The sequence below is a fragment of the Juglans regia genome, chromosome 5, assembly GCF_001411555.2.
Source record: "Juglans regia cultivar Chandler chromosome 5, Walnut 2.0, whole genome shotgun sequence".
Taxonomy (NCBI): Eukaryota; Viridiplantae; Streptophyta; class Magnoliopsida; order Fagales; family Juglandaceae; genus Juglans; species Juglans regia.
Genome location: NC_049905.1, coordinates 11,271,450 through 11,282,462, shown reverse-complemented (window position 1 = coordinate 11,282,462; position 11,013 = coordinate 11,271,450). Strand labels below are relative to the sequence as shown.

General features: G+C 36.9%; 1 pseudogene; it reads right to left on the bottom strand.

Annotated features, from left to right (window-relative positions):
* Nucleotides 1–8: 8 nt before the first annotated feature.
* LOC108999384 lies at nt 9–9,035 on the bottom strand (annotated as a pseudogene).
* Between the last annotated feature and the right edge of the window lie 1,978 nt (nt 9,036–11,013).

Sequence of the window (11,013 nt, the reverse complement as noted above, 5' to 3'; positions counted from 1 at the left end):
CTTTATGTCTACCAATAGTCATTACAAGAACAGCTTCCCTTTTTAAAATGGTGATATCTAATCCTGTCCCTGACAATAATCTCTCGATCATAAACTTCTGAGATGAACTTTGTTGCTTCATGGTAGTCCCCACAAACTCGTAAGTTCTTTACAATTCAATTTGGGGTTTGGGGTGTTGTGTTCATCAAGCCAAAAGCAATAGCTAACTTCTCACTATGTTTAGATAGGGCTGTCTCTTTATCTTCCTCATCATCAATATCAAGCAAAACGTCTCCAAATTGTGGAACATAACCAGCAATCTTCAACTTAGTTGTCATCTCATCCAAGAACAGGTAGAGCCGTTTAGTCTGGGGATGAGATCTATCTCCCACAAGGAATTGATGGAACACACCATTTAATTCAATGGAATTGCAACTGGGATTTTGTTTCTTCCATTTAATTCAATCTCCTCTCTCACAACCTTTGCTTCATTCCATTTCTTGGAAGCAGAATAAATATTAGCCAAAAGAACACGACAACCGATATGGTTAGGATCCAGTTCTTTTAATATCTTTCCTATTCTCTCTCCTCTTTCCATGTCTTTATTGATTCTACAAGCACCAAGTAATGCTCCCCATATGGCAGCATCTGGAGCCATTGGCATGCTAGATATGATCTCTTCAGGTTCCTCCAAGAATCCAGCACGGCCCAGTAGATCTATCCACCATACACCCATAATGCTCTATCTCAGGCTCAATTCCATAACAACTTGCCATGGACTCAAAATAACCTCTTCCTTCATCAACCATATTTCTGTGGCTGAAAGCATTTAACATGGCAATAAAAGTCACCTTATTCGGAGAAACTTTTTCAAGCTTCATATGTTCAAAAATTTCAATTGATTCCTTGGATTTTCCATGCATTGAAAAACCACCAATTACGGCATTTCAAGGCCAAACCTTCCTCCTCAGACCATGTTCATTGCAGAAAACCTTTGATGCAAATTCTATCTGTCCACACTTTGCATACATGTCTATTAGGCTAGCTAGCAATTGCTCATTCATCTTGATCTCACCCATTTCAATATAAACATGGATCCACCTTCCTTGATCCAATGCCATTAGATTTGCACAGGCTGCCAGGACACTTACTAGGGTAACCTCATTGGGTTTAGGACCTGTTTACAGCATCTTGTGGAAGAGATCCAAGGCCTCCAGGAAACAACCCACCTAAAGTTTACAACCACTAACTTTTTTAAATAAAGCAACCGGCCATAAAAATGTTTAATAAAAGAAAAACAACATTTTTGGACTTGTAACTCTTTATGTTCATTCCAACTAGACTCTAGAGGTCCAAAGATAATTCGTAAACAATGGGGCATGTTGTTCTGAAATGAAAAGGAAAACAATGCATTGCAACAACATTCTTGACCAAGGTGTCAAAAAAACATTTGCAAAGCATGCATATAGTAATTTTTTTTTTCAAATACAGTTACCTGGACGTAACCATCTATGATGGTACTCCATGATACAACATCTCGTTCAGGCATTCTATCAAACCACTCCAGAGCTCGATCCATATCACCTGTCCCTACGTACCGGCCACCAACCATTAAATTCCATGAATACAATGTTAGAATATTTTAAATATGGGCTTCGTTTGATTGCACATTTTATAAAACGGGTTAGACATATATATATATATATATATATATATACAGCTCACAATGATATTTTGTTTTAACCCACTAAGTTGAGTGATCATTTGGGGTTTGTTGCACCTTAGTAATATAGGATTATATCCTATTTATATTGTGGTATAATTACGTATGTAGGCCTGGAAAACCAAGGGTCTTGATTATGGAATTTGTATAGACCCATATTGATTTGAGTCCTTAATGGGTGGACTCCATTAGTTTTCTTTTATAAGAGGCTAGGTCCCTCCTCCTCTCCATATGTCCATTGGCTTGCCCCATTGATAGCTGATATTTTGTGAGGAGCAAGGAGGAGAAGATCTGTCTATATGCATTCTGGAAACATGGCTTCCGCAGGTATATTTTCACCATTTTCGTTTTCAATATTGCTATTTTAGATTCTGATTTCTAGCATGTATTTTCGTGTATTTTTACATTTGGTATCAGAGCCACCATGCTAGGATTAGAATCTCTGGTTAAGAATGTGATGATGCATTTTTGTTGTTCAGTTTTCGGTTTTATTTTATTTATGCAAATCGATCGCTCAAAATGAAATGTGTAGGATTTATTTGCTGTAAATCTTCAATCTGGTTGGGTTTCTATTTTCTCTTCATTGTTTCCGCAACTTTACTGTTATGGTTTCACCATTTACATTTTTGTTTTAATTTTCGGAACCATTTTTGGGCAAGAAAATCGTATTACACAATCGATTGATCAAACTCATATCAAGATCAGTTTTTTGGAATGCTATTTACTTGTTTTAGATGTATTTAATCAATGTCTTGTTTCGGTTTTGAGTTTTTACAAAACTAGGGTTAATACCCATTTCGAAATTTCATTAATCTTCCTTAAATATTGATACCCATTGTTTTAAAACACCATATATGTGTTTTTCGGGCACTATATATTGTTTACCCTAAATTAATTTTAGGTTTTGATCCAAGAATTGCAAGAAATTAAGAAAAATCCGTTTAAAACCCATAGACCCAGTTTTCAGACCCGCGACCCGCTTGCTGACCCGGCTGGAGGTTGAAGATGAATTCACCTCCAGCCAGAACGTTGCCCACGCGCAGCAGGTGGCGCGTGCGGCACATTAAAAACTGTTTTTTCTGGTTTTCTTTTTCCAGTATTTATGTACTCGCCCTATTAAATCTATATATATATTTTTGAAAAATTTTTGTAACACCATAAGACACTGTTTTATATTTTTGAATGTTATTTACACATTTTTCTGTGGGCTACAGTGTACCGAATATTATAATATTTTTTGTGGTGAATAGTCAGTATCTTATATGATCTGTGCATATGTGTACTCTCTCTCTCAACATGTTTTGGATGCATGTTAATTTTGTGACTTGTTTTAAGTATTTTATATATATGCATTCCAAATTCATATTTAATTTTAGACATATTTGTTGTCTTATATGTTTGATCTATTCACACTGTTTTAGTATCACAATCACATTTAAATTTTAATTGTGATTGTATCAAGTTGATGATTATTATTATCATTTTGTGATTGTAATTTATGGGCATTTAGATTATCCTTATTATTCCTTTAAATAAAATTTTTGAAATATTTGTGGGTGGTAGCCGCCAAAGTGGCACACTCATTGATATTTAAAAAGGATATCTTTGTTTTCTAATTTATTGCACATAATATCTTGCCCAAAGGTGTTATTGTGTGTGACATTTTAGAAAATTGTGTGAATTAATTAATGAGATTACATTAGTCTAGAAATTTCCTTCTGCCTAAAGGTGATGGTATTTTGAAACTGATGTGATTTTATTAATTAGTTTTGTGATATGTTTTAAGAGTACCTTATAGCATGTTGTTTAGTTAGCCCAAAGGTGACTTTACAATGATGCACCAAGGCTCTTATTGTAATGAAGCTCATATGGTTCCGAGCTTAATTATGTATTGTCTAATTAATAGCTCATATTAATTAGAAAGATTTGATATCATCTATTGACTGCATGCTATCTGTTTGGATGATAATTAAATAAAATGTACTATTTCATGTTTCCACAGTTTTGAGTGCCTCCTCTATTTCAAGTCAATTATTTGCTATTGAAACTTTGACTAGGAATAATTATGTGAGATGGAAACGAGACGTAGAAATTGCTCTTGGTCTTTTGGGATTGGATTTTGTCCTAGAAGACCAACCTTCAAAACCTACTGATAAGAGTACTACCGAATATGTGGCTGAATATCAAGAGTGGGATAGGGCAAACAGACTTTGTCTTAAGATTATCAAGTGTTCTATATCAGATTCTATTATGGGAGCTATTCCAGACAGTGATAATGCTAAGCAATTTTTGGGTGCCATAGGACAAAGGTTTGTTGAATCCGATAAAGCTAAAACTGGAGACCTGATGGATAGACTGATGAGTATGAAATATGATGGTTCTAGTGGAGTTAGGGAGTATATTATGAAAATGATACATATATCCTCTAAGCTAGAAGCCCTCAAAATTCTCATTGCTGAGCATTTTCTGGTTTATCATGTTCTTAATAGTCTTCCTAGCCAGTTTAATCAGCTAAAGGTAGCTTACAATGCTCAGCGAGATAAATGAGATTTAAATGATTTGATAGTAGTATGTGCCCAAGAGGAGTGTAGGATGCGTCGTGAGACCGTTGAAACTGTGCAATTAGCTTTTCAACCACAACAGAACAAAGGGTCCTTTCATAATCATAAGTCTAAGTTCCACAAGGGAAATAAGTCACACCGAAATCAGCACAGTAAAAGGTTTGAAGGTCAGACTTCTGGTGGTTCTAAAGAAACTGTGAAGAAAAATGATCAGTGCAAGTTTTGTAAGAAGAAGGGTCATTGGCAAAAGGATTGTTTTAAGTTTAAAATTTGGTTGGAGAAGAAGAAGAACTCGACAGGTACCCCATTGGCCTTAGTTTGTTTTGAGTCTTCTTTAGTAGATGTGCCTTTAAATTCTTGGTGGATAGACTCAGGTGCAAGTATTCATATTGCGAATTCCTTGCAGGGGTTCGTAAGCAAACGGAGGCCAAGTGAGAATGAAGTAAGCTTATGCGTTGGGAATGGAGTTCAAGTGAAGGTCGAGTTTATAGGAGTAATAAAGTTGTCTTTGGAGTCTGGTTTTACTCTTGTTTTGGAAAACACAGTTTTTGTACCGTCAATGAGACGAAATTTGATTTCTATATCAAAACTTGATGAATCTGGTTTTTCTTTTAAGTTTGGCAATGGAAAAGTTGAATTGTTCTATGATTCCCGTTTGGTTGAAAATGGTCTTTTGTGTGATGGTTTATATAGAATGACTTTGGCTTCTTTTGGTGAAGTCTCTTGTGTTACCAATGTAGCGAAGAAAAGGTCTTTAATCCGTGAATCATCTTCTATGTTGTGGCATAAGAGATTAGGACATATTTCAAAGGAAAGAATGGAGAGATTGGTAAAAGTTGAAATACTTCATTCTCTTGATTTTTCAGATTTTAACACATGTGTGGACTGTATAAGAGGAAAGCTGACTAAATCCACAAGAAAGGGTTCTACTAGGAGTGACGGTATTTTGGAATTAATACATACCGACATTAGTGGACCTTTATCTTCTACCATATGTGGGAATAAGTACTTCATAACTTTCATTGATGATTTCTCAAGCTATGGATATGTTTACTTGATTAATGATAAATCTCTAGCTCTTGAGAAATTTAAGATATTCAAAATGGAAGTAGAAAATCAATATGGGAAAAGTATTAAGGTTGTAAGATCTGACCGAGGCGGCGAGTATTATGGGAAGTATGATGAGTCTGGTCAAAACATGGGCGATTTTGCAAAATGTTTACAAGGGTGTGGAATAGTGCCTCAATACACCATGCCAGGAACACCCGAGCAGAATGGTGTCTCTGAAAGATGAAATCGGACTCTAAAGGACATGGTTAGGAGTATGATGAGCAGAACAAATTTGCCAGAATATCTATGGGGTGAAGCTTTGAAAACTGCTATGTACATTTTAAACAGGGTTCCCAGTAAAGCTGTTTCAAAAACTCCTTTTGAATTGTGGACAGGCCGTAAGCCAAGTTTGGCTCATTTCAGAGTTTGGGGATGTCCAGCTGAGGTTAGGATTTATAATCCTCTTGAAAAGAAACTAGACCCAAAATCTACTCCTGGTTATTTTATTGGATACCCAGATAGATCAAAAGGATATAAGTTCTATTGTCCTAATCGTGGCACCAGAATTGTTGAGTCCATTACTGCAAAATTTCTGGAAAATGATGTTGGTGTCAGTGGGAGTTCTGTATTGAAGGAGTTATTTGCTGATCCTAATCCAGTTGTTGTTCCAGTTCCTGTTATACAGGAAAGAGCTGTTTCTCCGCCAATTGAGATTGTTAGTGAAGAACCTGAACAACAAGAAGAAATTCCAACAATGGTAGAGTCAGTTTCTGAGCCACAAGTCAGAAGATCTCAAAGAGAAAGAAGGTTAGCATTGCCTAATGATTACATTGTCTATTTGTTAGAAAGTGATTTTAATATTGGGCATGTAGTTGATCCTGTTACTTTTAAGCAAGCCTTGACATGTTCTGAGTCAGATAAGTGGTTAAGTGCTATGGAAGATGAAATGAATTCTATGGAAAAGAATAGAGTCTGGGAACTTGTTGAACTTCCTCCAGATGCTAAAGCTATTGACAACAAATGGATTTTCAAAAGTAAATTAGACTCGAAAGGGAATGTTGAACGAAAGAAGGCAAGATTAGTTGCAAAAGGGTTTACTCAGCGGGAAGGCATTGACTATAATGAAACTTTTTCACCAGTTTCGTCTAAAGATTCTTTTAGAATTATCCTGGCACTCGTGGCGCACTATGATTTGGAGCTTCATCAGATGGATGTAAAGACAGCATTTTTGAATGGAGATCTTTATGAAGAAGTTTATATGAGACAACCTGAAGGTTTTGTTGAGAAGGGAAAAGAAAACTTGGTTTGTAAGTTAAATAAATCCTTATATGGCCTGAAGCAAGCGTCTCGACAGTGGTATTTGAAGTTTGATGAGGTTGTAACTTCGCTTGGTTTTGTTGAAAATGCAGTGGACCAGTGTATATATCGCAAGACCAGTGGGAGAAACTTTATTTTTCTTATTCTGTACGTAGATGACATTTTGCTTGCCAGCAGTGACTTGGGACTACTTCATGAAACAAAGAAAATGTTATCTGCTAATTTTGAGATGAAAGATCTGGAGAAGCTTCTTTTGTGCTTGGCATTGAAATATGTCGTGATAGAGCTCGTGGTTTGTTGGGGCTTTCTCAGAAAGCTTATATACGACGTGTACTGCAAAGATTTGAAATGCATAACTGTGCACCTGGTGATGTACCAATCATAAAAGGAGATAAGTTCAACAAAACTCAATGTCCCAAGAATGAACTTGAAAGGGAATCTGTAAAGAACATACCATATGCTAGTGTTGTGGGGAGTTTGATGTATGCTCAAGTTTGCACTAGACCAGATATTGCCTATGCAGTTAGTGTTCTTAGCAGGTTTCAGTCGAATCCAGGGCAAGAGCATTGGAAAGCAGCTAAGAAAGTTATGAGATACTTGAAGAAAACTGAAGGTTACATGCTCACATTCCAGCGTTCAAATCACCTTGAGGTGGTAGGCTACTCAGATTCTGATTTTGCTGGATGTCAAGATGATTTGAAATCGACCTCAGGTTATGTTTTTATGCTAGCTGGGGGTGCTATTTCTTGGAAGAGTGTCAAGAAAACTCTAGTGGCATCTTCTACTATGCAAGCTGAATTTGTGGCGTGTTATGGAGCTACTATCCAAGCTGTTTGGTTAAGAAACTTTATTTCTGAACTGAAAGTTGTTGATTCCATCTTGAGGCCAATTACTATTTATTGTGATAATAGTGCAGCGGTATTCTTTTCAAAGAATAATAAGAGTTCTAGTGGATCCAAGCACATTGACATCAAGTATTTGGTGGTCAGAGATAGAGTTAAACAAGGGCAGACAAAGATAGAGCATGTTAATACAGAGGCGATGATTGCAGATCCTTTGACTAAGGGACTCGCTCCTAAAGTTTTTAAAACACATGTTTCTAATATGGGTATTGTGGAAACTTTTGATGTTTTTGGTTAGTGGGAGTTACTTATGTAAAAAGAACTACGTTTTGGCTTGATCCCTTTACAGGGTACGTAGGTAACCCATTTGTTTTAGGGTGCAGCCCCTTTCCAATAATAATAAATTTCCCTATTCATACACTAAGTTTTTGAGCATGCATTTGGCTTATGTCTTTTATTATAATATCATTATGATCTCAAGATATATGGGCAAAAGACATAAGATGAGTCTCTTTTAGAGACATGGCTTCATTTTGAAGCATTATGAGGACTGATATGAATTAGCACAGCTTTTGATCACATTGGTGCTAAGTTCATACTACATACTACCACATTGGTCGGAAGATGGGGATCCATGTCAATAAGGATATTAGCATTTGTAACTGTGGAGTGGTCTTACATCGTTTAAGTGGTGTAACGATTTCCATGTTCGATATTGATACTCTTGTTGGACCGGATCGTGCTTTCTAAGGTGCTATCATTTGAGCTATGTATTTGTGTGGCCACCTTTGTAGTCTAACCCGAGAGTCATTTATTTATATATTTATTTTTTTTTTAAAGAAAGTTTTATTTTTATAGCAATCAATGTTTGCCCAAGTGGGAGAATGTTAGAATATTTTAAATATGGGCTTCATTTGATTGCACATTTTATAAAACGGGTTAGACATATATATATGTAGCTCACAATGATATTTTGTTTTAACCCACTAAGTTGAGTGATCATTTGGGGTTTGTTGCACCTTAGTAATATAGGATTATATCCTATTTATATTGTGGTATAATTACGTATGTAGGCCTGGAAAACCAAGGGTCTTGATTATGGAATTTGTATAGACCCATATTGATTTGAGTCCTTAATGGGTGGACTCCATTAGTTTTCTTTTTATAAGAGGCTAGGTCCCTCCTCCTCTCCATATGTCCATTGGCTTGCCCCATTGATAGCTGATATTTTGTGAGGAGCAAGGAGGAGAAGATCTGTCTATATGCATTCTGGAAACATGGCTTCCGCTGGTATATTTTCACCATTTTCGTTTTCAATATTGCTATTTTAGATTCTGATTTCTAGCATGTATTTTCGTGTATTTTTACATACAAATCCCGCTCCACGCTGCAATCAAACATCCTTCTGGCCTCCTCAACCAAGCCCCAATTCGCATACATCCCAATCAATGCATTGGTAACAAACACATTGTTCTCCAGCCCAATGTTTATGGCATGAACTCGAACTTGCTCACCCTCCAATACCCCCAAACCTTCTCCAAGACGTTTATATATTATAGACATTTTATCTTTTATACGAACACTGTATAAATAACACATCAATTAAAATTTGGTATATTAGAGAGTTTATTGTGTGTAGCGTTTTAAAATGATTGGTATTATTACAAAGTTTATTGTGTCTATAGTTTAAAAAAAAAGTTGTATTACAGAGTTTTATTATTTGTCTAGTTTTAAACAAATCATTTTTTAAATGATTGGTGAATTGATAGACTGAAATTTGGTATATTATAACATCAATTGTGTGTCTAATTTTAAATATAATTTATACAAACACCAACCTTTTTTTTTTTTATAAAAAGATCACATTTCATTCATAAAAGAGAACATACAAATTTGACTTAAAAAGTCAGTTATAAACATTAATAGCTCCCCAGCACACTTTTGTGACTGATATGGTCTATAGTCCATACGACAAATCTCTAAAGATCTAAGTCTAAGAATCCGTCGTGCACATCTCTGTCTCCGAGAGAGTAATAGTAATTAGGTGACAAAACCCATACCCCGACTACGCGAAATAGGGTGCACCAACCCCATACCCCACGTAAGCGGAGGGGGACCACACCGTTTGGACCAAGGTCCAAAATTTTTGGATTTTTTATTTTTTAAAAGGAAAACCAAGACACGAAAAAAAAAAAAAACAATAGAAAAACCACTGTAACAATGGAAAGGGACAATGCTCCAAGCGGTTGCAGTGGCGCTTGCAGTACACGCGCCACCCTGGGAGAAAACCGTCGACTGATCTTGGAGGTTCCGGACTCACTGACCCCAGTGGTGCTGCGCGTGATGACGGTAGAGGGCCTCCTGGCGACACGAGAAAGCCACTCGCCGAAAGCCTCCGATAACTTTTGGTTGCGAGTACAAGCAACTCGCCGCTCCGATTGGCACCGCCTTCTGTAGCCTTAAGATCGGTGACTGGGCAACGCCATGGAGAGGCGCGTGCTGATCTATGGTCACCGAAAATTCCAAATCCACGATTCTCTATTATTTAGCCTGCAAAACACAACAAACACAAAACAGAGCACTACATAGAGGGGATTGGGGGTGGGGAGAGAGGGAGGGAGGGGGAAGGAGTCGAAGCTCCCACCCCCTCGAGACAGAACTGTACCGAGAGTTTTGGGGAAGACGGGTTCGAGAGAGGGAAGGGAAACGAGAGAGACTGCAGATTCTATACAAACACTAACCTGGAATACGTTATACAGCATTATATACTATACTATACTATATATATGTGTGTATATGTATATATATATATATATATATATATATATATACTCATAACAAGTTTTCAGAAAATTAAGAAGAAACGTTCGACGGGAAATTCTCTCATTAGTCCAACTATCAACTATTGCTTAATTACCATCTTCATGAGTATGATTCTGCCTTGCTCTTCCGAGATCTATCAGCAAACCAAACAGGGGTGTGAGCAAATGTGATCATTAAAGCAAATCAAGTAGAGCGAAACCCACAAACCTAGTTTCCCTTTCAACGCCGCTCTCCAATAATTTCGAAAAATCCCAAGTCATGGCTAGATTCACCATACGCAGCACCCCACTGCCCCACTTTCTTTCTAACGTCTAATGTTTTCCAGAATAAATATACATAATAGGAACAAAACAGAGTGAAAATCTTTAAAATAAGAAACAATTAATAGCCAAGATCCAATAAATGAAAAGAATATCATGTACTGAAAGAACGTACCAAGAAATGAAGCATGGAGAGGAGGAGGAGGAGGAGCAATTAATATTCCATTCAAAACGATTTGTTTAATTAAATCAGTCCATGTCAGCGTCGATGCACTTTGGTGTGAAAATTCACCTGAAAGAATCATTTTCCAAAAACAAAATATGATTGATGTGGGAAACGCTCCTTCCAGACATCCAAACCAAACCCAAACTGCAACCTTCATTGCTCAGCTCTAATCGATCCGAGCCGAGTCGAGCTAGACTCAAATAACCCAAGCTGAGAGTGAGTCAAGCCGAGC